Below are 27,421 nucleotides of genomic sequence, written 5' to 3' on the forward strand. Positions count from 1 at the left end.
AAGGTGCAGAAAAGTCACTGCCTCTTTGTTATCAGGCGGTACCCGGGAGGACTCAGGAAACAACCGGGGGCCCTCTGCCGGGTCGGAAGAGTGCAGAGACTCGGGGGTAACCTCTGCTTCGGAGTACACTAGGTCGGACTCACTGGAAGAAGCGGGCGAGGTATCAGGTACCGAGTATAGGAGAGTCTCTGTCCATTCGCTATCAGGTAGCACCCCGAAGGGTTCAGGAGACAACTGGAGGTCCTCCGCCTGGTCGGAGGGGTGTAGAGACTCGGGGATAACCTCTGCTTCGGAGTACACTTGTTCAGACTCACTGGATGAAGCAGCCGAGGTATCAGGTACCGAGTATAGGAGAGTCTCTGTCCATTCGCTATCAGGTAGCACCCCGAAGGGTTCAGGAGACAACTGGAGGTCCTCTGCCTGGTCGGAGGGGTGTAGAGACTCGGGGATAACCTCTGCTTCGGAGTACACTTGTTCAGACTCACTGGATGAAGCAGCCGAGGTATCAGGTACCGAGTATAGGAGAGTCTCTGTCCATTCGCTATCAGGTAGCACCCCGAAGGGTTCAGGAGACAACTGGAGGTCCTCTGCCTGGTCGGAGGGGTGTAGAGAATTGGGGATAACCTCTGCTTCAGAGTACACTTGTTCAGACTCACTGGATGAAGCAGCCGAGGTATCAGGTACCGAGTATAGGAGAGTCTCTGTCCATTTGCTATCAGGTAGCACCCCGAAGGGTTCAGGAGACAACTGGAGGTCCTCCGCCTGGTCGGAGGGGTGTAGAGACTCGGGGATAACCTCTGCTTCGGAGTACACTTGTTCAGACTCACTGGATGAAGCAGCCGAGGTATCAGGTACAGAGTATAGGGAAGACTCTGTCCATTTGCTACCAGGTAGCACCCCGAAGGGTTCTGGAGACAACTGGAGGTCCTCCGCCTGGTCGGAGGGATGTAGAGACTCGGGGTTAACTACCGCTTTGAGGTACCCATTGTCAGGCTCACAGGACGGAGCGGACGAAGTATCGGGTACCGGGTGCAGGGAAGTCTTTCTCCATTTGTCATCAGGTGGTATCACGGAGGATTCTAGGTGGGCAGAAGTCTCTTCGGGCAGGAGAACAGGTGCGCTACCCACGCATATTACCTGTAGGGGCTGCTCCGGGATACCGGGAAATGAAGCTTCAGCAGGGACTTCAAGGTTGGAATCAGGAGGTCTTTGGGAGGACAGACCCAGGCGTGACGGCTTGCCTCTACGCCTAGCACGTCTGGACTGCCTCTTGAGGTTGGGATAAGTATTCCGGAGAGCGTAGTCATCCTGTGTGGATTCTGGATGGGCAGTAGTCTCTTCAGGCAGGAGGAATAGTGCGCTACCCACACACATTACCCATCGGGGCTGCTCCGGGATTTTGGGAAGTGGAGCTTCAGCAGGGGTCTCCGGGTTAGGGTCATCGAAGACCATTAGAAAGGCCACCAGGAAGGCCTGAAGGTCCAGGAGGATAGGATCCTGTGTTTCCCATAGGGGGTTGATCCATTCCAAGGCATCACCCGCTAGGTTAGAGATAATGAATCCCACCTTAACCCGATCGGTGGGAAAACAAAGAGGGTAGAACTTGAAGTGTAGCAAGCATTGCTCCACAAATGCACGACTCATTCTTGGATCCCCATAGTACCGTGGCGGATCCGCAGGATCGAGTGCAGAAAGATCCATCTGGACCGGTGCGTAATTCGCCTGGAACTCAGCTATTTTTTTTATTTATTTTTAATGCACGTATTCGCTGGAAAACGTCTCAGAGAGCGAAGGCCGTGGGGCTCAACGGGAACCATGGCCTGAGCATGCAGTAATGCACACGCCCGGACTGACTGGCGTGTGCGTGTTTAGTGGTTCCACTGTGCCATGAACCGGAGAGTGTCTGGAGGGGCGTAACTAAGTATCTGCTCGATCCGACCAAGGTCGCACGACGGCATACGACGCCAGTGCACCAGGGAGGAACCGAGCAGAGGGACCAGGGTCTACTCCAGGTCAGACTCCAGACACGGCTGTTGACCCACACCGGGGAATACAGGAACAGGCAGACTAGAGCGCAGGCTGGGTAGGGTCCAGTACAGACTGGGAGACAAATTCGCAGCCGCAGATGCGGTAAACAAACAGAGTAAAGCGAAACCGCAGGTGCGGTAATCAAGGCCGAGCAGAGCAGAACCGCAGACGCGGTAGACAAGGCAGAGCAGAGCAGAACCGCAGATGCGGTAGACAAGGCTGAGCAGAGCAGAACCGCAGACGCGGTAGACAAGGCTGAGCAGAGCGAAACCGCATACGCGGTAGACAAAGCAGAGCAAAGCGAAACCGCAGACGCGGTGGACAGGGCTGAGCAAAGCGAAACCGCAGATGCGGTGGACAGGGCTGAGCAAAGCGAAACCGTAAACGCGGTGGACAGGGCTGAGCAAAGCGAAACCGCAGACGCGGTGGGCTGGGCAAAGCGAAACCGCAGACGCGATGGACAGGGCTGAGCAAAGCGAAACCGCAGACGCGGTGGACAGGGCTGAGCGAAGCGAAACCGCAGACGGGGTGGACAGGGCTGAGCGAAGCGAAACGGCAGACACGGTGGACAGGGCTGAGCGAAGCGAAACCGCAGACGCGGTGGACAGGACTGAGCGAAGCAAGACCGCAGACGCGGTGGACAGGGCTGAGCAAAGCGAAACTGCAGATGCGGTGGACAGGGCTGAGCAAAGCGAAACCGCATACGCGGTGGACATTGCTGAGCAAAGCGAAGCCGCAGACGCGGTGGACAGGGCTGAGCAAAGCGAAACAGCAGATGCGGTGGAGAGGCCTGAGCAAAGCGAAACCGCAGACGCGGTGGACAGGGCTGAGCAAAGCAAAACCGCAGGCGCGGTGGACAGGGCTGAGCAAAGCGAAACCACAGACGCGGTGGACAGGGCTGAGCAAAGCGAAACCGCAGACGCGGTGGACAGGGCTGAGCAAAGCGAAACCGCAGACGCGGTGGACAGGGCTGGGCGAAGCGAAACCGCAGACGCGGTGGACAGGGCTGAGCGAAGCGAAACCGCAGACGCGGTGGACAGGGCTGAGCGAACCGAGACCGCAGAAGTGGTGGACAGGGCTGAGCAAAGCGAAACCGCAGATGCGGTGGACAGGGCTGAGCAAAGCGAAACCGCATACGCGGTGGACAGGGCTGAGCAAAGCGAAACCGCAGATGCGGTGGACAGGGCTGAGCAAAGCGAAACCGCAGATGCGGTGGAGAGGGCTGAGCAAAGCGAAACCGCAGACGCGGTGGACAGGGCTGAGCAAAGCGAAACCACAGGCGCGGTGGACAGGGCTGAGCAAAGCGAAACCACAGACCCGGTGGACAGGGCTGAGCAAAGCGAAACCGCAGCCGCGGTGGACAGGGCTGAGCAAAGCGAAACCGCAGACGCGGTGGACAGGGCTGAGCAAAGCGAAACCGCAGCCGCGGTGGACAGGGCTGAACAAAGCGAAACCGCAGCCGCGGTGGACAGGGCTGAGCAAAGCGAAACCGCAGATGCGATGAACAGGGCTGAGCAAAGCGAAACCGCAGACGCGGTGGACAGGGCTGAGCAAAGCAAAACCGCAAACGCGGTGGACAGGGCTGAGCAATGCAAAACTGCAGACGCGGTGAACAGGGCTGAGCAAAGCGAAACCGCAGACGCGGTGGACAGGGCTGAGCAAAGCGAAACCGCAGACGCGGTGGACAGGGCTGAGCAAAGCGAATCCGCAGACGCGGTGGACAAGGCTGAACAAAGAGAAACCGCAGACGCGGTGGACAGGGCTGAGCAAAGCGAAACCGCAGGCGCGGTGGACAGGGCTGAGCAAAGCAAAACCGCAGACGCGGTGGACAGGGCTGAGCAAAGCGAAACCGCAGACGCGATGAACAGGGCTGAGCAAAGCGAAACCGCAGACGCGGTGGACAGGGCTGAGCAAAGCAAAACCGCAAACGCGTTGGACAGGGCTGAGCAAAGCAAAACTGCAGACGCGGTGAACAGGGCTGAGCAAAGCGAAAGCACAGACGCGGTGGACAGGGCTGAGCAAAGCGAAACCGCAGACGCGGTGGACAGGGCTGAGCAAAGCGAATCCGCAGACGCGGTGGACAGGGCTGAGCAAAGCGAATCCGCAGACGCGGTGGACAAGGCTGAGCAAAGAGAAACCGCAGACGCGGTGGACAGGGCTGAGCAAAGCGAAACCGCAGACGCGGTGGACAGGGGTGAGCAAAGCGAAACCGCAGACGCGGTGGACAGGGCTGAGCAAAGCGAAACCGCAGACGCGGTGGATAAGGCTGATCAAAGCGATACCGCAGACGCGGTGGACAGGGCTGAGCAAAGCGAAACCGCAGACGCGGTGGACAGGGCTGAGCAAAGCGAAACCGCAGACGCGGTGGACAGGGCTGAGCAAAGCGAAACCGCAGACGCGATGAACAGGGCTGAGCAAAGCGAAACCGCAGACGCGTTGGACAGGGCTGAGCAAAGCAAAACCGCAAACGCGTTGGACAGGGCTGAGCAAAGCAAAACCGCAAACGCGTTGGACAGGGCTGAGCAAAGCAAAACTGCAGACGCGGTGAACAGGGCTGAGCAAAGCGAAACCGCAGACGCGGTGGACAGGGCTGAGCAAAGCGAAACCGCAGACGCGGTGGACAGGGCTGAGCAAAGCGAATCCGCAGACGCGGTGGACAAGGCTGAACAAAGAGAAACCGCAGATGCGGTGGGCAGGGCTGAGCAAAGCGAAACCGCAGGCGCGGTGGACAGGGCTGAGCAAAGCGAAACCGCAGACGCGGTGGACAGGGCTGAGCAAAGCGAAACCGCAGACGCGATGAACAGGGCTGAGCAAAGCAAAACCGCAGACGCGGTGGACAGGGCTGAGCAAAGCAAAACCGCAAACGCGTTGGACAGGGCTGAGCAAAGCAAAACTGCAGACGCGGTGAACAGGGCTGAGCAAAGCGAAAGCACAGACGCGGTGGACAGGGCTGAGCAAAGCGAAACCGCAGACGCGGTGGACAGGGCTGAGCAAAGCGAATCCGCAGACGCGGTGGACAGGGCTGAGCAAAGCGAATCCGCAGACGCGGTGGACAAGGCTGAGCAAAGAGAAACCGCAGACGCGGTGGACAGGGCTGAGCAAAGCGAAACCGCAGACGCGGTGGACAGGGGTGAGCAAAGCGAAACCGCAGACGCGGTGGACAGGGCTGAGCAAAGCAAAACCGCAGACACGGTGGATAAGGCTGATCAAAGCGATACCGCAGACGCGGTGGACAGGGCTGAGCAAAGCGAAACCGCAGACGCGGTGGACAGGGCTGAGCAAAGCGAAACCGCAGACGCGGTGGACAGGGCTGAGCAAAGCGAAACCGCAGACGCGATGAACAGGGCTGAGCAAAGCGAAACCGCAGACGCGGTGGACAGGGCTGAGCAAAGCAAAACCGCAAACGCGTTGGACAGGGCTGAGCAAAGCAAAACTGCAGACACGGTGAACAGGGCTGAGCAAAGCGAAACCGCAGACGCGGTGGACAGGGCTGAGCAAAGCGAAACCGCAGACGCGGTGGACAGGGCTGAGCAAAGCGAATCCGCAGACGCGGTGGACAGGGCTGAGCAAAGCGAATCCGTAGACGCGGTGGACAAGGCTGAGCAAAGAGAAACCGCAGACGCGGTGGACAGGGCTGAGCAAAGCGAAACCGCAGACGCGGTGGACAGGGCTGAGCAAAGCGAAACCGCAGACGCGGTGGATAAGGCTGAGCAAAGCGATACCGCAGACGCGGTGGACAGGGCTGAGCAAAGCGAAACCGCAGACGCGGTGGACAGGGCTGAGCAAAGCGAAACCGCAGACGCGGTGGACAGGGCTGAGCAAAGCGAAACCGCAGACGCGGTGGACAGGGCTGAGCAAAGCGAAACCGCAGACGCGGTGGACAGGGCTGAGCAAAGCGAAACCGCAGACGCGGTGGACAGGGCTGAGCAAAGCGAAACCGCAGACGCGGTGGACAGGGCTGAGCAAAGCGAAACCGCAGACGCGGTGGACAGGGCAGAGCAAAGCAAAACCGCAAACGCGTTGGACAGGGCTGAGCAAAGCAAAACCGCAAACGCGTTGGACAGGGCTGAGCAAAGCAAAACTGCAGACGCGGTGGACAGGGCTGAGCAAAGCGAAACCGCAGACGCGGTGGACAGGGCTGAGCAAAGCGAAACCGCAGACGCGGTGGACAGGGCTGAGCAAAGCGAATCCGCAGACGCGGTGGACAAGGCTGAGCAAAGAGAAACCGCAGACGCGGTGGACAGGGCTGAGCAAAGCGAAACCGCAGACGCGGTGGACAGGGGTGAGCAAAGCGAAACCGCAGACGCGGTGGACAGGGCTGAGCAAAGCGAAACCGCAGACGCGGTGGATAAGGCTGAGCAAAGCGAAACCGCAGAAGCGGTGGACAGGGCTGAGCAAAGCGAAACCCGCAGACGCGGTGGACAGGGCTGAGCAAAGCGAAACCGCAGACGCGGTGGACAGGGCTGAGCAAAGCGAAACCGCAGACGCGGTGAACAGGGCTGAGCAAAGCGAAACCGCAGACGCGGTGGACAGGGCTGAGCAAAGCGAAACCGCAGACGCGGTGGACAGGGCTGAGCAAAGTGAAACCGCAGACGCGGTGGACAGGGCTGAGCAAAGCGAAACCGCAGACGCGGTGGACAGGGCTGAACAAGCAAGAAGCGCCAAAGCGGCAAGCAAGGCAGAGCGGAGGGGACAGGGCTCAGTTCACACGGAACAGACAGGAAGGGAAAGGCAGAACCAGATACCCACAGGGTACTTGCAGAGAAGTAGCGAGTGGACCACAAACTCACAAACGGAAATACAGTGACAACGAGCAGGAGTTAGGTACGAGTTCAGACTCTGCAGAAAAAGGGAAAGTACGGACATAGAGAAAAACAAAACAGGCTAGGAGAGTATTCAGACAAGAACAGACACAGCAGCAAGATACAGGAGCGGGTCTAGGTATGCGGCCCCTAGAAGGCGGAACGAACAGGCAGGAGTGAGTTCACACAGGCCTGGAAATACAGCCTCCAGGATAGGCAGAAGACAACAGGCTAGAAGATAATACAGACAGGACACAGTTCAGACACGGGAACTGATACCGAAGGCAGGAAACATAAACGGGACCTGGCATATCAGTGACCAGAGGCCAACTGACAGAACACAATGCTCAGGCTGGGATTCATTGGAGCAGCTGGGTTAAATACCAGATGACAGACAGCAATAGGCTGAGGACGCACAAGGGGTGTGCCTGCAGCAGGTACAAAAAGCAGGAAGTGATCGGGCGCTGCCCTTAAGCAGCAGACACAGAGGCAAGCAGACAGCATGGAGGGAAGCCTGGCTAGCAGACTGGACTGGAGATCAAATTCGTGCTCTTGCACAGTGGGAGATGGACCACTATGCAAGGACGCCGCCAGGTATGTTACAATGAGGATGAGGAGAAGGAGGAGCACGAGAACAAATAGACAAAATCAGGAAGCGTATACCCATGTCTGGGTGTGAAGACAGAGGTGCATAGAAATAGAGTTAGACCTCCCAAAAAAAAAACCCACTGTATTTGAATTTATGTTACGCTGCTATCATTCGGTGGTGTTGAGAAGTCTGGCCCAGTTCAGCCCTTGTTTATTTTTATAAGAGTCAGCCTGTCAGCATTTTCAGTTGACAGGCGGATGCGCCTATCAGTTATAATTCCACCGGCGGCACTAAAAACTCGCTCTGACAAAACGCTAGCAGCAGGGCAGGCCAAGACCTCCAAGGCGTAGAGAGCCAGTTCATGCCACGTCCAGCTTAGATACATAATCATTATAAGGCACAGAGGAATAACGGAGAACGTTCGTACGGTCGGCAAGATACTCCCTCACCATCTTCCGAAACTTTTCCCTCCTTGTGAGAGTACTCCGCGTCTCAGGGCCTGTGAGATGGGAGGGTCTGAGAAAACTGTCCCAGAACTTTGACAGTGTTCCCCTGCCTCTGCTGGATTACATTTGTGTCACTCTTGCAGTTACTCCTTGGTTGTCCAACGAACTGTGACCTCTGCCGCCAGCGTTTTCAGATGGGAATTTTTGTAATAATTCCGCAACAAGGGCCTTCTTGTACTGCCCCACTTTATTAGGCCTGTCCTGCGCAGGAATAAGAGACAGAAAGTTCTTGTTATAGCATGTGTCTAGAAGTGTCACCCACCTGTATTGACTGTCACCCAAAAATTGGATAACGCGAGGGTCACGGGAAAGGCAGCGTAACATAAACTCAGCCATGTGTGTCAGACTGGAAAGAGGCAAGACTTCCTTGTCCTCACCAAGAGGACGACTGACCATGTTCTCCTCCTCATCTTCCTCATCCTCCTATTTCTCCTCCTCCCTGTCCTCAGGCCATCCACGCTGAACAAACAGTATGACATGTATTCAGATAGTACCGTCTATAGTGCAGGAAACTAGCTCCTTTTCTTCCTCCTCCTCCTCCTCCTCTTCCTCATTGTCACCCAATCCATGTTGGGATGAGATGAGGCTGGGCTGTGTGGAATCACCCTGTAAGGTTCCTTGCTCCATCTCATCGTGCTCCACCTGCAATGCATCTTCTATAATTATGAGCAGAGATCGTTTCAGAAGAAAGAGAAGTGGGATTACGCTATTTATGGCTTCATTGCCGCTCACCATCTTGGTGGAGTCCTCAAAGTTTTGGAGGATGGTACAGATGTCTGACATCCATGTCCACTCCTGAGGACTTATGTGTGGAGTCTGAACTGAATACAGACGGACTTGTTGATGCTGGTAGTCAACAACTTACCTCTTCTGCTTACAAATCCTTCCCAACATCTGCAAGGAAAAAACGAGAACCTGTAAAAAACAAATAAAAATAGCGAAGGAGGAAACAGAGAGACGTATTGCTAGGGAAAGTAGATCAAATCCCAAACTGTTCTTTACGTATATAAATAGTAAAAGGATTAAATCGGATAATATTGGACCGATAAAAAGTGAGGAAGGCAAAATCATAGAGAAAGATGAGGATAAAGCTAATCTATTAAATAATTTTTTTTCGACAACTTTCACGAAGGAAATCGAACTAACAGGAGAAATGAGAAGTGACAAACTTAATCCTCCACTAAGTATGACAAATCTAACCCAAGCTGGGGTACAGAAACGCCTCAGTAACATTAAAATACACAAATCACCAGGACCTGATGGCATACACCCACGGGTACTAAGGGAACTAAGTAATGTGATAGACAGACCGTTATATCTTATATTTAAGGACTCTGTTGAGACTGGGTCTGTGCCACTTGATTGGCGACAGGCGAATATAGTGCCAATATTCACAAAGGGAGCGAAAAGTGACGCCAGAAACTATCGGCCGGTGAGTCTGACGTCCGTTGTGGGCAAAATTTTTGAAAGCTTCATTAAAGAGGCAATTACGGAGCATCTTGATGCTAATAATCTTTTAATCCCGAACCAACATGGATTCATGAGGAATCGCTCCTGCCAAACAAACCTGATTGACTTCTACGAGGAGGTTAGCTCTTGAGTAGATCAGGGGGAACCAGTGGATGTCGTGTATCTCGACTTCTCAAAAGCGTTCGATAGCGTGCTACATAATAGGTTGGTATACAAAATGAGAATGATGGGACTGGGGGAAAATGTCTGCAAGTGGGTAGCTAACTGGCTAAAGGATAGAAGGCAGAGGGTGGTTATAAATGGAATATACTCAGATTGGGTAAGCGTCACTAGTGGGGTACCACAGGGGTCTGTACTAGGCCCAATGTTATTTAATATCTTTATTAACGACATAGTCAACGGGATAAATAGTAAAATATCAATATTTGCAGATGACACAAAGTTATGTAAAACAATTAATACAAAAGAGGACAGTGCAGACCTACAGAGGGATTTGGATAAGCTGGGTAGGTGGAGCATTAAATGGCAAATGAGGTTTAACGAGGAGAAATGTAAGGTCATACATATGGGAAGGAAAAATGGAAGTCACCAGTACTCACTGAATGGGAAATCATTGGGGAATTCAGAGATGGAGAAGGACTTGGGCATCTTGATTGATAGCAAACTAAATTGGAGTGCCCAAAGTCAGGCCGCTGCTGTAAGGGCAAACAGGGTAATGGGATGTATCAGAAGAGGTATAGCTGCAAAGGATGAGAACATTGTTCTTCCACTGTACAAAGCACTGGTCAGACCACACTTGGAATGCTGTGCTCAGTTATGGGCCCCAATATATAGAAAGGATATAAATGAGCTTGAAGAGGTACAAAGGAGGGCAACAAAATTAATAAAGGGAATGGAGGGACTGCAATACCCAGAGAGGTTGGCAAAACTAGGACTATTCAGCCTGGAAAAGAGAAGGTTGAGGGGGGACATAATAAATGTGTACAAATATGTTAGGGGACAGTATAGAGATCTTGCCCGGGATTTGTTCAAAAGGAGGGATATTACGGTAACAAGAGGGCACTCACTAAGACTGGAAGAGAAAAGGTTTCAGCACCAGCATAGGAAGGGGTTCTTTACGGTAAGAGCAGTGAGAATATGGAATTCACTGAGTGAGGAGACGGTAATGTCGGATTCACTACACCAGTTCAAGCGGGGACTGGATGCATTTCTAGATACCAGGCAGATTTCAGCATATACTTAAAAATAAAATAAAATAGTAGGTTGATACAGGGATTTATTCTGACTGCTGGTTTCAGAGTCGGGAGGGAATTTTTCCTCAGGTGAAGATTGGCCAAATCATTTGGGGTTTTTGCCCTCCTCTGGATCAACTTTAGCAATTACAGAACTAACAGGTCGAACTTGATGGACGCAAGTCTTTATTCGACTTTACAAACTATGTTACTATGTAATGTAGAGTTCCAATGCGTGGGGACATCGCAGATCAGTCGGTGAGCTGGAAGCTGCAAACACTGCTGAAGCACGGCAAGGGAGGCGGAAACTGTAGCTGACTTTCTAAAATGGTCACATAGGTGGCATTCTTACACAAGCAGATCCGGCAGATCCGGGTAGATTTTGAGAAATCTCTGAATTACGAGGTTAAGCACATGGGCCTGGCATGGTACGTATGTGAACTCGCCTCACCTCAGAGCCATCACCAGGTTCTTGCCATTGTCACACATGACCATGCCTGGCTGTAGGTTCAGCGATGTCAGCCACAGATCTGCCTGCTCTTTCAGAGCTGTCCACAACTCTTCAGCGTTGTGCCGTTTGTCACCTTAGCATACTAGCTTCAGCACAGCCTGGCCGAGGCAGTGCTGCAGTGCTTCCAGCTTTCGACTGATGTGGTCATTTCGGAGATGGAGGCTGAAGAGTAGGAGGAGGAGGTGCAGGAGCTGAAGAATGTGGACGCAACCCTGATTGACCCAAAGCCCGCAATCCTCGGAGTTGGGAGAACATGTTCAGTCCCAAGGTCCGACTGGGTACTGGCTTCTACTATATTAACCCAGTAGGCCGTCAGTGAGATGTAACAGCCTTGCCCACAAGCACTTGTCCACGTGTCCGTGGTTAGGTGGACTTTCCTAGTAACTGTGTTGTTGAGGGCATGGGTAATGTTGTGGGACACGTGCTCGTGTAATGCGGGAACGGCACACAGGGAAAAATAGTGGCGGCTGGCGACCGAGTACAGAGGGACGGCCGCCGCCATCAGGTTGCGGAAAACTTCCGTCTCCATGAGCCTAAAAGGCAACATTTCGAGTGCAAGCAGTCGCGAAATGTGTAAATTTAGTAGTGTGGCCTCTGGGGCGTTGGCTGCATATTTGCGCTTGCGTTCCAAGGACTGGGGTAGGGACAACTGAATGCTGCGCTGGGACAAGGACGTGAACATGCTTGCTGATGGTGCTAGTGGAGAGTGTGCATTGACAGGTGCAGGGCGGGAGGCATCTTGGCATGGACAGGGGATTGGCGTGCACCCACAACAGCAGAAGAAGCAGCGGTATCACCCGCAGACACTGTTTCTGGACCCTGGGGTTCGGCCCACTTAGGTGCTTTGCTGCCATGTGCTGATGGTGATCATGCTGGTGGTGATCAGGCTGCTAATTTTGCTACCCCTGCTGATGCCGGCATGTCAGGTGTTGCAAATGGCCTTTTTGGGGTTATCTGCAGAGTCTTTAAAAAATAATCAGACTCGGGAAGACCTAACATTTGTACTGGCAACTTCCGTTGTGTTGGCGTTACAAGGAATGCTTTCCCGCCTTGTGTCTGCTTCAACAATACTGCTTCTTTCTGCCTGTTGTGGTGCTACGCCTCCCTCCCAATGTGTGCTGCTGTCCTTGCTCTGTATGTCCCCCTGCCAGGTTGGGTCAGTTACTATATCATCCACCACCTCGTCTTCTGCAACCTTGTCCTCCTCCTGACTTTCTGGCAATTGTGTCTCATCATCATCATCATCCACCTCTTGTGACAGTAATTGCACTTTCCTACCGTTACTTTCGTGTGACCATGGCTGCTCAAATATTTCGGCATCGCTGCACGTGTTCTCCTCTTGACTCACTTGAAGCTGGCCAGGCGAGAGACCAGAATCTACAAATGGAAAAGTGAACAGCTCTTCGGAGTGTCCAAGTGTGGGATCAGTTGTCTCCGGGCAATCGGCATGGTGGGAGGAAGGAGCATCAGGGTGAGGAATATGTGGTCCAGACTCACGGCTACTGAGACTTGACCGTGTGGAAGATAGGGTGGTAGTAGTGGTGGCAAAGTGCCTGGAAGCATTATCTGCTATCCAACCAACAACCTTTTGACACTGCTCTGGGTTCAATAGTGGTGTCCTGCGGTCCCCTAGTAATTGCGAAAGGAAAGTCGAGCGACAAGATGTGGGTGTTTGTTGTGGCACAATTTCAGCTTGCCCATGACCTCGGCCTCTAAATGCACCATTACCATCACGTCCACTTCCCCGTCCTTTGCCACGCACCTTGCCCATTTTAAATGGAGGACAATATTTTCCACGTTCACGAGAAATGGCTGATTTTGGAACACAGTTATATGTGATATGTCTGACAGAGAGCAACGATTTTAAATAGCAGGCCTGTAATTTATTAATATTATTCTACACAGAGACCTGGTGTGAATAGCTTGACCGACACACTGCAAAACAATGGAAAAGGAGGCCAATATTGTCCACGTTCAGTTCAAATTTTTGGATTTTTATCGCTGAAATATGGAAATGTAGCAGAAAAATTGTGTACTCTAGATTGCTTTTTAAGCAAATAAACAGGATTAAGATAAGAAAAAAATTGCCCTGGCCCCTGATATCTGGGGCTATGTCTACAAATATGTGTAATTATTACAGCAGCAGCAGACAGGACGTTGAATGGACCCTCTTGCGATATATGTACTGCCGTCTGCCACATACTCGGCCTGCCTGCCTAACACTGATTATATGCACCTGAATTAGTACTCAGAAGGACTGTTAGTTCAGATGGATACATATATATGTTGTGGAATACCTATACTAACAGGACGTTCAATGGACCCAATTGCACTATGTGAACTGCAGTCTGCCACATACACTGCCTGCCTGCCTAACTCCTGCTATCACCACTGAATATATGCAGCTGGAATAGTGCTCACAATTACTGTTAGTTCAGATATATATATACAGTGCCTACAAGTAGTATTCAACCCCCTGCAGATTTAGCTGGTTTGATAAGATGCAAATAAGTTAGAGCCTTCAAACTGCAAACGAGAGTAGGTTTTATGAACAGAAGCATAAATCTTATAAACCAAAAAGTTATGTTGCTCAGTTGAATTTTATTAAATTTTAAACATAAAAGTGTGGGTCAATTATTATACAACCCCTATGTTTAATATTTTGTGGAATAACCCTTGTTTGCAATTACAGCTAATAATCGTCTTTAATAAGACCTGATCAGGCCGACACAGGTCTGTGGAGTTATCTTGGCCCACTCCTCCATGCAGATCTTCTCCAAGTTATCTAGGTTCTTTGGGTGTCTCATGTGGACTTTATTCTTGAGCTCCTTCCACAAGTTTTCAATTGGGTTAAGGTCAGGAGACTGACTAGGCCACTCCAACACCTTGACTTTTTCCCTCTTGAACCAGGCCTTGGTTTTCTTGGCTGTGTGCTTTGGGTCGTTGTCTTGTTGGAAGATGAAATTACGACCCATCTTAAGATCCTTGATGGAGGAGCGGAGGTTCTTGGCCAAAATCTCCAGGTAGGCCGTGCTATCCATCTTCCCATGGATGCGGACCAGATGGCCAGGCCCCTTGGCTGAGAAACAGCCCCACAGCATGATGCTGCCACCACCATGCTTGACTGTAGGGATGGTATTCTTGGGGTCGTATGCAGTGCCATCCAGTCTCCAAACGTCACGTGTGTGGTTGGCACCAAAGATCTCGATCTTGGTCTCATCAGACCATAGAACCTTGAACCAGTCTGTCTCAGAGTCCTCCAAGTGATCATGAGCAAACTGTAAACGAGCCTTGACATGACGCTTTGACAGTAAAGGTACCTTACGGGCTCGTCTGGAACGGAGACCATTGCGGTGGAGTACGTTACTTATGGTATTGACTGAAACCAATGTCCCCACTGCCATGAGATCTTCCCGGAGCTCCTTCCTTGTTGTCCTTGGGTTAGCCTTGACTCTTCGGACAAGCCTGGCCTCGGCACGGGAGGACACTTTCAAAGGCTGTCCAGGCCGTGGAAGGCTAACAGTAGTTCCATAAGCCTTCCACTTACGGATGATGCTCCCAACAGTGGAGACAGGTAGGCCCAACTCCTTGGAAAGGGTTTTGTACCCCTTGCCAGCCTTGTGACCCTCCACGATCTTGTCTCTGATGGCCTTGGAATGCTCCTTTGTCTTTCCCATGTTGACCATGTCTGAGTGCTGTTCACAAGTTTGGGGAGGGTCTTAAATAGTCAGAAAAGGCTGGCAAAAGAGATCTTTAATCCACACATGTGAAGCTCATTATTCTTGGTGCCTGAACTACTTCTTAATACTTTAGGGGGACCAAACAGAATTCTTGTGGTTTGAGGGGTTGAATAATAAATGACACTCTGAATTAACTTTTAACGCTTTAAAAAAAAAAATAAATAAAAAATAAAAAATTTGCTGCAGTGCATTTCCCACTTCCAGGCTGATCTACAGTACAAATGTCACAATGCCAAGTTAATTCCGCATGTCATGTGTCAGCCAGCTAAATCTGCAGGGGGTTGAATACTACTTGTAGACACTGTATCCAACATGGCTACGGCATTACAGTGCGTGGCAGGCAATCCCTGTATGTTCATTGGCTCTCTAAAGAGTGCCCAACCTGCAAGGAGGGGACCCGAGTTCCTGCCCGAGCAAACCGGAAATACTCGCCGAGCACCGAGCTTCTCGAGCACCGTGATGCTCGGGCGAGTACTGAGCAGTGGCGAGTACGTTCTCTCTTCACTAGTTATTAACAGAAGAAAGTATTTTTTTAGTGTGGATGAGGCCTGTAAAACAGAATATATGCTCCAAGATATTTCAAACTCAGATCTAGCCTGTTGTATCACGTTAGTCACAGAAAAAAATAGATTTTTTTTACTCTGAAAACAGCTGAATTTCACCACCACAAAAGGACTAGGTAGCTTATAGCAGACTGTATCACGTTTGTTACAGTAAAACATAATTTTTGATCTCTGGCTAGTGTGACAAGCAGACAAGCTTTTGCTTTTAAAGCATTCAGCAACTATTAGAAGTAACACAAGCACATGAGACAGGAAGTGTTGTTCCCCAGAAGCATCGAGCAACTAGAGGGGTTAACACAGTCACAGGAGAAGGGGAGTGTTTAAGCAGAGCCCCAGGGGGATTGTGGTGAAGTTGTTTACTGTCTGGCTGGAGCCAAAGAGAAAGGTGGTGTGTGTGTTCTGTATCTCACAGAAGCTCCCCTGCAAGTGAAAAAGATTCAAGTCTGGAGTGAAGCTAAGCACATGTCAGGTAGAGTTCCTGAACTAACAGTGCAGAGTATTGTCAGGCAGAAAGATAAGGACTGGAAGAAATGGTGTCACAGGGATCATCTTCCTCAGCAAACCCTCCCCCCCTCCTCCATCTCACTGTGATGTAAAGAATACTGTGTTCATTAATGTGCCTTCGCATTAGATCTGTGCTGTCCTGTACTACGGGGAAGACTATGAACTGCGTGCTGCTAAGGAAACTGTACTGTTTGTCACTGTTGCTCATAAGACTTAACTTGCACTGGCTGTGCGGCTTCTTATTAAATGCTACAGTTCTACCGTTTATGAGGACTCTTGTCAAGTGTGTATGGTCAGCAAGTGAAACAACCTATGTGTCTGTGCCTAAGGGTAAATACCCCTGTGTGCCTGAGAGAAGCTGCAGCACATGGTCTATGGTCGCCCTGAGTAACGGTTCCCCCAGGATTCCAAAGAATTCATGTAACCTGTCTCGCCCCTATCTGAACCTAGTGGCGTGCGTGTAACAAATAGCACAAGAAAAGAAAAATTTGCTGGAAGGTCGATTTCACAGACACACAGGACACTAGTTATCTAAACTTTCTGACTTAGGCTATGTGCCCACGATGCAGAAATGAAGCAGAAAATTTCTGCAGCATTTCTGCATCTCCCTGGCAGAAAACACGCATGCAGATTGTGCATGCGTTTTTCCTGCAGAATACATGCGGATCCACATGCGGATTCACATGGGTTTCCGCATGCAGATTGACAAGCGCTTTCCAGGCGATAGCATCACTTGGAAAGTGCTTGACAACTAGGTCACACTATATAAATCCATGCAACCGGCAAGGATTTATACAGTGTGAACCGTAAAAATTAAAACAAATAAAGCTATACTCACCCCCGAGGCCCCGGTGTGTGCAGCAGCGCTCGTTCCTGTCTGGTTCCCGGCTGCCGGCATATCGCGAGACACAGCGGTGAAGGGCCTGCGGTCACATGACTGTGACGTCACCGCAGGTCCTCAAGCGATGCCGGCATTCAGAGAGAAGCCGCCGGACAGGTGAATATAAACTTTATTTGTTATTTTATTCTTTTTTTTACAGGTACAATGGTACCCAGGTCTGGATGAGAGTCTCCTCTCCTCCAGAACTGGGTACCATGCGCACACAGAGACGCATAGAAGCCGCTTGTAAAAATGTACAGTCGCGGTTTCTATGCGTCTCAATGCAAGTCAATGGCGGGAGTTCCGCTGTGCTTCCGCAAAATTAAATGACATGCTGCGGATTTTTGTACGCAGCATAAACGCTGCGGAAAAATCCGCAGCATGTGCATAGAACATGCGGAATCCCCTTGGGGACCATGGGGTGCGGATTACCTAGCGTTTAACAAGCGTTTACGCTGCGGAAATTCCGCAGCATAAACGCTTGAAAAACGCTATGTGGGCACGCAGCCTTAGAAGCAACTGCTTATCTAGCTAGCTAAAATCTCTCAGTATACAGGAGCAGGGTCCAGCAGCAGCGTCTGTGACCAGTTACATGCATAAAATGGCACTCACAGAACATGTCCGCTCTTTATATAGAGAGGATATGTGATTTCAGCAGCCAATGGCACAAGCCCTTGTGTCTGGACAGTGTGGATGCTTCCTGTGCTCTGATTGGCTAGCCGCGATTTGCACACATAAAGTTAGAAAAAAAAAAAAAAATTAGAAGCACGGCACTGCTCTCAGCTTCTGTCTGCTCTCCCCCAGCCCCTCCCCTCATCAAGTACATCCCCCCGCTTATCATGCACAAGCAGTATACTAGGAAAAGTGTTAAATATAAAAATAACCTCGGCACTCAGGATAATCTAATGAAAGTGAAATTTATTAAAGTCCATTCGTTTACAAATCAAAACGTTTCGGTCAAAGTGACCTTCGTCAGGAAAAGTGTTAAAAACTCTTTAGTTGCACTGCAATAATTTTCCCGAATGTTACCGATTTTTGCAGATTTTAAGAAAAAATGCTTGCGTTTCCAATCACGAATCCGAATGTGTCATATGTTGAATTTAACATTTGAGATCGGATTTCGAACATATTCACTCATCGCTAATTATTATGTCTGCTTCAATAAACATTCAAGACTATAGTCCAGTAAAATCAAACAGAAAAAAAAAAATTGAGAATCCCTCATATGGTGGATAAAAGTGGTGTAAAACACACAAACCCCAAGGATTTTGCCAATGCCTTTTGCTTATTTTATTCTTCCCTCTTTAAGTTAGAATAATTCAGCCCTTCAAATCTACTATACAGCATTTAATTGGATAAAATTAGTTTTAAGTGAAGGAAGTCGATGGGGTTATAACTAGTGATGAGCAAGTGTATTCGTTACTATAGTTAGGTCCATAGTTAGGTCCATATATATTTGGACAGAGCCACCATTTTTCTAATTTTGGTTCTAGACATTACCACAATGAATTTTAAACAAAACAATTCAGGTGCAGTTGAAGTTCAGACTTTCAGCTTTCATTTGAGGGTATCCATATTAAAATTGGATGAAGGGTTAAGGAGTTTCAGCTCCTTAACATGTGCCACCCTGTTTTTAAAGGGACCAAAAGTAATTGGACAATTGACTCCAAGGCTATTTCATGGACAGGTGTGGGCAATCCCTTCGTTTTGTCATTCTCAATTAAGCAGAGAAGTTCTGGATAGATGAAACTAAGATCAACCTCTACCAGAATGATGGAAAGAAAAAAGTATGGCAAAGGCGTGGTACAGCTCATGATCCAAAGCATACCACATCATCTGTAAAACACAGCGGAGGCAGTGTGATGGCTTGGGCATGCATGGCTGCCAGTGGCACTGGGTCACTAGTGTTTATTGATGATGTGACACAGGACAGAAGCAGACGAATGAATTCTGATGTATTCAGAGCCATACTGTGTGTTCAGATCCAGCCAAATGCAGCCAAGCTGATTGGTCGTCGTTTCATACTACAGCTGGACAATGACCCAAAACATAAAGCCAAAGCATCCCAGGAGTTTATTAAAGCAAAGAAGTGGAATATTCTTGAATGGCCAAGTCAGTCACCTGATCGCAACCCAATTGAGCATGCATTTCAATTGTTAAAGACTAAACTTCAGGCAGAAAGGCCCACAAACAAACAGCAACTGAAAACCACCGCAGTGAAGGCCTGGCAGAGCATCAAAAAGGAGGAAACACAGCGTCTGGTGATGTCCATGAGTTCAAGACTTCAGGCAGTCATTGCCAACAAAGGGTTTTCAACCAAGTACTAGAAATGAACATTTTATTTACAATTATTTAATCTGTCCAATTACTTTTGGTCCCTTTAAAAACAGGGTGGCACATGTTAAGGAGCTGAAACTCCTAAACCCTTCATCCAATTTTAATGTGGATACCCTCAAATGAAAGCTGAAAGTCTGAACTTCAACTGCATCTGAATTGTTTTGTTTAAAATTCATTGTGGTAATGTCTAGAACCAAAATTAGAAAAATGGTGTCTCTGTCCAAATATATATGGACCTAACTGTATTTGCTATTCGCACGGATAGTATGGTATTCGGGTTACTAGTTATTCTGAGAGTATTTATGTACTCACATTGCTATATTCGGATGTCCCGCCCTGCAGTTTTGGCGCCTCCATTGCAGCCACTAAATACGCTGGGCTTCTTAACCAATCACAGTAATGCCGCAGACATCTTGGTTGTGACATTACTGTGATTGGCTGGCCGCCCAGCGTCATAGGGTCTATTTAAGCCCTGCCGCCGCCATTTTGTGCACATTGCGTTTGGAGCCTGCGTTCTACAAGCATAGGGAGAGATCGCTGAGCTGCTAGGGAGAGTGTTTAGGCCTCTTGATAAAACAAAAGCCCTTTTCAGGGCTACCTGCAGTGTATACTAGGTTAGTGTTTAAAGAAGCCGCTCACTAGCTCCATAATACTACTAAAAAATAGCTCTTTTCAGAGCTGAAGACACACAACAAAGTCAGAGTACAGGGAGGGAGAGATTATGTATTAGATAGGGAGAGGTTAAAGTGTTCTTCCAGTGTCTATCTTAAAACAGCTCTTGTCAGAGGCAAAGCAACATTTTTCCAGCACACTGAGTAGTAGCATTTTGTGCTGCCTTTTTTTTTAAAAGCACCAGTCTATTTTACCTGCTGTTTTAGGGATCAGAGCCTGGCTTCTGCTGTCTACATTAGTCCACTTAAAAAGGCGATTAGTTCCCAACGCAAAGCAGTAGTCCAAACATTTCCTACTGCCTGCTACAAAGCATGCACCAGCCCATTTTCTCCGCTGTTTTTGGGGTGACAGCCTGCCTTCTGCCCACATTAGTCCACTTAAAAATGCGTTTAGTGCCCTACGCAAAGCAGTAGTCCAAATATTTCCTACTGACTGCTACCAAGCACGCACAAGCCAATTTTCCCCACTGTTTTTGGGGTGATAGCCTGCCTTCTGTCCACATTAGTCCACTTAAAAAAGCTTTTAGTGCGCTACACAAAGCAGTAGTCCAAATATTTCCTACTGCCTGTTACAAAGCACGCACAAGCCCATTTTCCCCACTGTTTTTGAGATGACAGCCTGCCTTCTGTCCACATTAGTCCACTTAAAAAAGCGTTTAGTGCCCTACACAAAGCAGTAGTCCAAACATTTCCTACTGCCTGCTACAAAGCACGCATCAGGCGGCCATTTTCCCTGCTGTTTTTGGGGTGACAGCCTGCCTTCTGTCTACATTAGTCCACTTATAAAAGCGTTTAGTGCGCTACACAAAGCAGTAGTCCAAACATTTCCTACTGCCTGCTACAAAGCATGCAGCAGGCCATTTTACTCACTATTTTGGCTGAGACAGATAGCTTGGCTTGTGCCATCAACATCTGAAAATCTGTCAACAAAACCCAAAATGCCAAAAAAGCCTGTTGTTAAGGGACGTTGACGTGGTGTTGTCAGTGGTGCGCGAGAAGGCACTCAGTCTGTGTCAGGTCAGAAGAAGCTTCATGCATCCACTATGTTCCTGGAAAAATTTCCTGGTCTGGAACATAAACGTGTGTGGAAGCCAGAAGAGCGAGAGCAGATTCTGTCTTGGATAGCAGACAAGGCCTCTACGCATTTGCCAAGCAGCAACAAATCTTCCACGACCACACAGTCTACTGTCGATACACCGAAGGCTGACCCATCCAATCCTGAAGCTGGTTCTCCTTCCTCCCGCCATTATCAGTCACAGGAGACATATGACCCCAAGCTTGGCCACTCCGAGGATCTGTTTGGTACGTATCCTTTGGTTGGCTCTGGCCTATCACCATGCAGCATTGAAGAGGGACAAGAGGAGGTGGCGTGCTTTGATGCTCAAGTATTTGAGGACCTATGGCCAGAAGAAAGCCACTTGGAGGAACGTCATTTACTGTCTCCAGAGGTGGAGGCCGATGCTGATGAGATAATGTTGCCATGCAATGTCAACTGGGAAAGAGGATGAGATGGAAGACGAGGTGGTCGATGATGAGTCCACTGATCCAACCTGGACCAGTGACATGCATAGCCATGACAGCAACACAGAGGAAGATGGATATGTAGCACCAACACAGGCACCAAGGGGTCGTGGTTTGCCCAGAGTGAGAACTGGGTCAACTGTTCCCAAGAGCACCCCGCCAAGTTAGGGCAAGGGGGCGTCCAGCTGCTGTGTGGCATTTTTTTTCTGAAAATCCTTCAGAGAAAAACATTGTAGTCTGTAGCATCTGCCATACCAAGTTGAGCAGAGGCCAGGGAAAAGGCAACCTGGGCACCACCAGTATGTGAAATCACATGGCAGCCAAGCACCCCAATAGGTGGGCGGAACACCATGGTACCTAATTTGCGTCTGCCTGTCAAACCAATGCCATGTCACCTGGGCTATGTCCTTCAGAATCTGCTGTTCAGGAAGCAGGCGCTCATACCTCCTGCCCACAAGCTGTGGTTGCCCCACGATACAATGTTCCCAGCCACCACTCTTTTGCCCGGTGTGCCGTCCCTGCATTACACAAGCACGTGTTAAACAATCTCAACCGTGCTCTCACCAATGCCGTAACTGGGAAGGTCTACCTAACAACAGACACCTGGACAAGCTGTTGTGGACAGGGACGATACATTTCTGTCACGGCACACTGGGTGAACTTGGTGGAGGGTGGTACAAAGGCGCAAACTGGAACATCACACATCCTACCCATGCCAAGAATAGCGGGCCCAAATTCTGTCAGGGTTTCCGCCTCTTCATATTCCACTTCCTCTTTCCCCTCCTCCTGCTCCTCATCCTCTGCTGAATTACCCTCCCCATCACTGCCAAGCTGGGACCTGTGCAGCAGCGCATCGGCAAAGCGGCAACACGCTATGCTGAAGCTGATCTGTTTATGTCAGAAATCACACACTGCAGCAGAGCTGTGGTAAGCTTTAAACCAACAGACAGATCAGTGGCTCTCCCCGTTGTACCTCCACCCGGTCTGGTCATCTGCGAGTAACCTGGTGGCCGCTTTAAAAGTCGGCAAGCTGGTACACGTGCCATACATGGCTCACTTGCAGAACCTAGTTGTTCAGAAATTTCTGAAAACTTACCGTGACTTGCCGTACCTACTTGAGAAAGTGCACCTTTTTAGTGCCCATTTCCGCCATTCCTCTACCGCTTTTGCTTCAAAAGTGCTTGAATTTGCCAAGTAACTGACTCATTTGCGACCTTCCCACGCAGTGGAACTCAACCTATCATATGTTGGTGCGGATTAGTGAACAGCAGAGGGCAGTACCTGAATACCAGCTTCAACATGCCCGTCAGACTGAGAGTCAGCCACCACACATAACAACTGTTGAGTGGGTGTGGATTGCTGACATTTGTGAGTTTCTTGAGAACTTTGAGTACTGCACCAATCTCGTGAGCGGTGAGAAGGCTATTATCAGCATAACCATCCCGCTGTCTCTTGAAACAATCACTGCATAATCTCAAAGTGGAAGCTTTGAGTGCCCAGCATGTTGGTATGGAGCCAGATTTTCCAATAGGTGATACTACCCAGCCCAGCCAATATTCTGAGGCAACATTGGGTGATGAGGAGGAAGATGAGGAGGATGAGGAGGGAGAGGACTTGTTTTTCTGTGCTACCGAGTGGACTCATAATGCTACAGAGGGGACACCAAACCCAAGCTTCATGTCTGTCCAGCCTGAATGGGCTGGAGAGGAGCAGGTGGAGGAGGAGCAGGAGACGAGTCAGCATGAGGAGAGGATGGGTACTGTTTCTACTGTTGGGGACACAGAACATTTGCCTTTTTGCAGCTTGGCCCACATAGCACAGTTCATGTGTAAGTGTCTGTGGCAAGACCCTCGTGTGATACATATTTTATCCAACAACCTATACTGGTTGGCCACCTTTCTGGATCCACGGTACAAGGATAAATTTCCTTCTCTCCTTTTGAAGTCACCAAAGAGTTTTACAATGAAATCGTTCAAGAGGGCCGCTGTAGATCAGTTGCTGAAAACATCACCCTGAGACAATGCTGGTGGCAGAGGTACCAGCTCTTTTCAACACCAATGGATAATTGGGAGAGACACGGACACTTGCTCCTGTGGCGCCCCTGAGGGTTCGGTCGCCACAGAGGTATTGCATCTCAACCAGAGGTGTGGTATCTCACTCTCAGGTAAGGAAGGAGTATGGCTCAGGACCCTAACACTACATCCACTACACCACATTTCCGGGGGACAGGGCGAGAATGCTCCTATGGGAGAGCACAAGTGTCCCTGATCCCTGGCTGGAGTGGGGAGGAACCACTTAGAGAGGGGGAACTAAGTAGTGGATGGGTGGAGGACGTAGATCCTGGGCGCACTGAGTAGGAGCATATAAAAGAAAGGAGCCATCTTAGATCAGTGTTCAGTCAGAGGAGGAGAGTGAGAGGAGCAGAGCCTCTGCAGGAGCTCTGCTCCAGAGGCGGGCCTAGCCACTGAGGCCCAAGTCTGAGAGGAGAAGAGGAGAGGGAGCAGGAAAGGCTCCAGGATGAGGAGAGAAGGGACCCTAGGGGTACGGGCCGTGCAGCTGCCACCCGTACGCTCGCCACTGCCAGGAGGTAGGGGGGTCAGGCCAGAAGAAGGGAACCGGATCCCTTAACCAGCAGAGACTACAGGGCTCAACTGGGAACCGGAGGCTGCAGCACTTCAAGTACAGCAGGCCGCCCGCACCAGCCACTAGGAAAGTAGCCACATAGGGCCAGGGGACGGAACACACGTCGCCCGCCAAGGCCCGAGGACACTGGACAGAGGTGCCACTAGGTGTGAGGTACAAGGAGAGAGGCCAGAGAGGACACACTGAAGGGGGGTCCTGCTAAATGCTCCAGAGATACCTGAGGGTCGACCGAGCCCCTTACTGCGTGAGCACAGGACGCTTGGGCTCTTATACTGGCCCTGTAACTGGAACTGCTTAACCGTGAGTAAAAGATCTGGGACTGCATCATCTGGACTCTGTGATTCTTATTACTCCGCGACACCCTGCACTATCACCACCATCATCCATACACGCTGCCCTGAAGCTGCACTCTTCCTGTGGGAAGTTATACTACCTTGCTGCGCATACCACCAGCTTCAGTGGACTGCTCCGCAGCGGCGGTTCCCAATAACCGCAATCCACAGGTGGCGTAGTCGGACTATATAAGCAGATACACATAGACTACCACTGATTTGACCGCCCTGGGTCACGGACCGGGTCACCACCACGGTGACTACAACCCCCAGCATTTACGAGGCCCAGCTCCGGGTACCCCCCACGGCCCAGGGGGCGCGTCACTCCAACAGAGGGGGGGGGGGTGTGCACAAATTGGGCAAATTTCAATAAACCAGCACAACAGCAAGGGTTATCTGTGCCTGTAACAATGCCAAGGTGGGATAAGTTGCAGAACATGGTCAAGGGGTACTTAAGTGACCATATGTTTGACCTTTCTGACGCGTCAGTTCCCTTTAATTATTGGGTGTCAAAGCTGAACACTTGGCCCGACCTCTCCTTATATGCCTTGGAGGTGCTGACCCGCCCGGCTGCTAGTGTGGTGTCAGAGCATGTTTTCAATTCCACTGGGGCAATCATCACTGATAGGAGCACACGCCTCTCCACGGAAAATGCAGACAGACTTACTCTGATTAAATTCAACAAGGACTGGATATCTCTACAATTTGTAATCCCTCCAGATGACAGCAAGCCAACCTAAATTCAAAAATGCAGATTCATGCTACTGCTGTTAACGTCACCCCCTTCCTATAAAAACCCATTTCCTTCCTTCGTCAACCATGACTCAGCCCATAGGGCTAATTTTTACAAATCCTATGCACATTGTGCAGTGGACAAACCAGGACAGTATTCCTACTCCAGCCTAACTACTATTTGTGATTGGAGGCCCTTGGGATGGTGGCTTCCTGCGTCAACTATGACTCAGCCCATAGGGCTAATTTTTACAAACTCTATGCACATTGTGCAGTGGACAAATCTGGAATGTACCGTTGGTCCTACCAAACTAATATTTGTCATTGGAGGCCCTTGTCACAGGTTGTGCCACATTGTGACTGAGATAGGGGATACATACTCATTAGAAATGTACTGTCATTCACCCTATTTGGCAAAAAAACATGCCTGGCTTGTGCCACATTGTGACTGAGATAGGGGATACATATTCAATAGAAATTTGCACTGACTGTTGATGACCGACTGATGGCCATCTGAAAACTTGAATTGAAGGCCACAACTACTACAGTACTACAACATAGATAATGTTTGTCAAGGGAGGCCCTTGTCATGAAATCTTCCTGCACCTATGACACAGCCCCCAGGAGTAATTTTTGGAAATACGATGCACATTCTGCACTGGACCAAGTAGTACAGTATCAAGAAGTCTTCTCTTCCTATATAATCTGGGGAATATTGACAATCAAAATCTCTGAGCCATTTATAGAAGCTTCTCCAACCCATCTGTGGCGCCCCTGAGGGTTCGACCGCCACAGGGATGCTGCACCTCTTTAATGGGGTGTGGTGTTCCTCCTTCGAGGTAAGAACGGTGCGATGGTCAGGACCCCACCTCCACATCCAACACCACACTTCTCCTATCAAAGGGGGCTAGTAGGCACTAGGTGCTGCCCCTACTGGAAATTGGGAGACTGGGGAACCAAGAGATAGGGGGAACCAATTAGTGGGTGAGGGTAGAGGACTCACATTTAGTTACACTTAATATTTCATATTTAATAAACAGCCATCTTGGTTCATGGTTCTTTGATTGTGTTCTCCATCCCTGAACGTGGCTTCTGGGTGAACCTGCAGAGGGTGGAGACACGGCCCTCATACCTGGCCTTGAGTCGAGGGGCAGGTTGGAGTAAACAGATGTCTCAAACCCGGTCAAGGACCATAGCCAAGAAGGCCTGGAGCTTAGGAGTGTAGCTCCACCGCAAAAGGATCCCAGGGGGATGCAGACGGAGCGGTATACGCCACTTGTCCTCGCTATTCTGGCCTAGTCAGAGGGATTCCGGCTGCAAGAGGGGTACCGGCCCCTGACACTTGACTTTGCTACTCTACGTCCTAGTCAGGGAAGCCCGGCAGGCCCTGAGGATCCCACCGGGTAACGGACGGAGCGGAGCTGCCACCCGTACCCTTTTTCTGAGCGAAGTCCAGAGGGAGACCCGGCCTATCTGCACACACACAGACAGGAAAGGACCCTTTCTGAAGTCTAGGAACACTCTGGTGAGGGGTCCTGATTAAGCACTGGAATTACTCGGAGGTTTTCGGACACCCCCGTCTCTGGTGACCGCAGAACTCCGCGAGGAGCAGGGAGAAGCCTTGCAGCTGTACTCTCCAACGTGAGTAAAAACCTTGGAAGTCGACCCCTATGGCCTCCGGACTCTTTATTTCTGCACCGCACTACGTAGCACCAGACCTCCTACACTACAACCCCCTCCATCCTTGTCTCTGCCCTGAGACCCTGCTCCACCTGTGGGGGTAGTAACAACTTTGGCTGCCACAACATCCCACCTCGGAGGACTGCGGCAGCGCTGGTGGCCTTCACCAGGTACCACAGGTGGCGTAGTCGATAGCAACCACTGGGCACGGAACGGGTCCAGGCCACGGCTGCACCCCACCAACAATATAGGACCTGGCTCCGAGTCCCCCATCTCCCAGGGTAGGGCTGTGAGCGTCACACATCCTGGAGGGGGGCACCATATATCCTTTGTGCATTGACTTGCACAAGTGATATATTTGAGCTCGTCATCCAGTTGACTAGTGCAGCTTTATTTTTCCGGTTCACAGAGTTCAGCAATACCTGAGGATCACAGGCCGCACTCACTGCTACCTTCTAGTGCTCCATGTCTTTTGGGCTTATTCTCTGTAGTCTCTGCCCTTAAATGAGTTAAATAATAGAGTGAGGGCCCTACAATATGAATAAGTGAGGGCACTCTCAAATGGACACAAGAGGCACCTCCAAAATTTCTAGAGAACGGCACTTCAAAATGTATGTTACAAGGCCACATGAGGGCTCTCACAAAACTCAGCTTTCCTGCCTCCTGCAGCCCTCTGAACA

This window comes from Phyllobates terribilis, unplaced genomic scaffold (assembly GCF_046119375.1).
Source record: "Phyllobates terribilis strain yellow unplaced genomic scaffold, ASM4611937v1 Scaffold_1__5_contigs__length_1240528914, whole genome shotgun sequence".
Lineage (NCBI taxonomy): Eukaryota > Metazoa > Chordata > Amphibia > Anura > Dendrobatidae > Phyllobates > Phyllobates terribilis.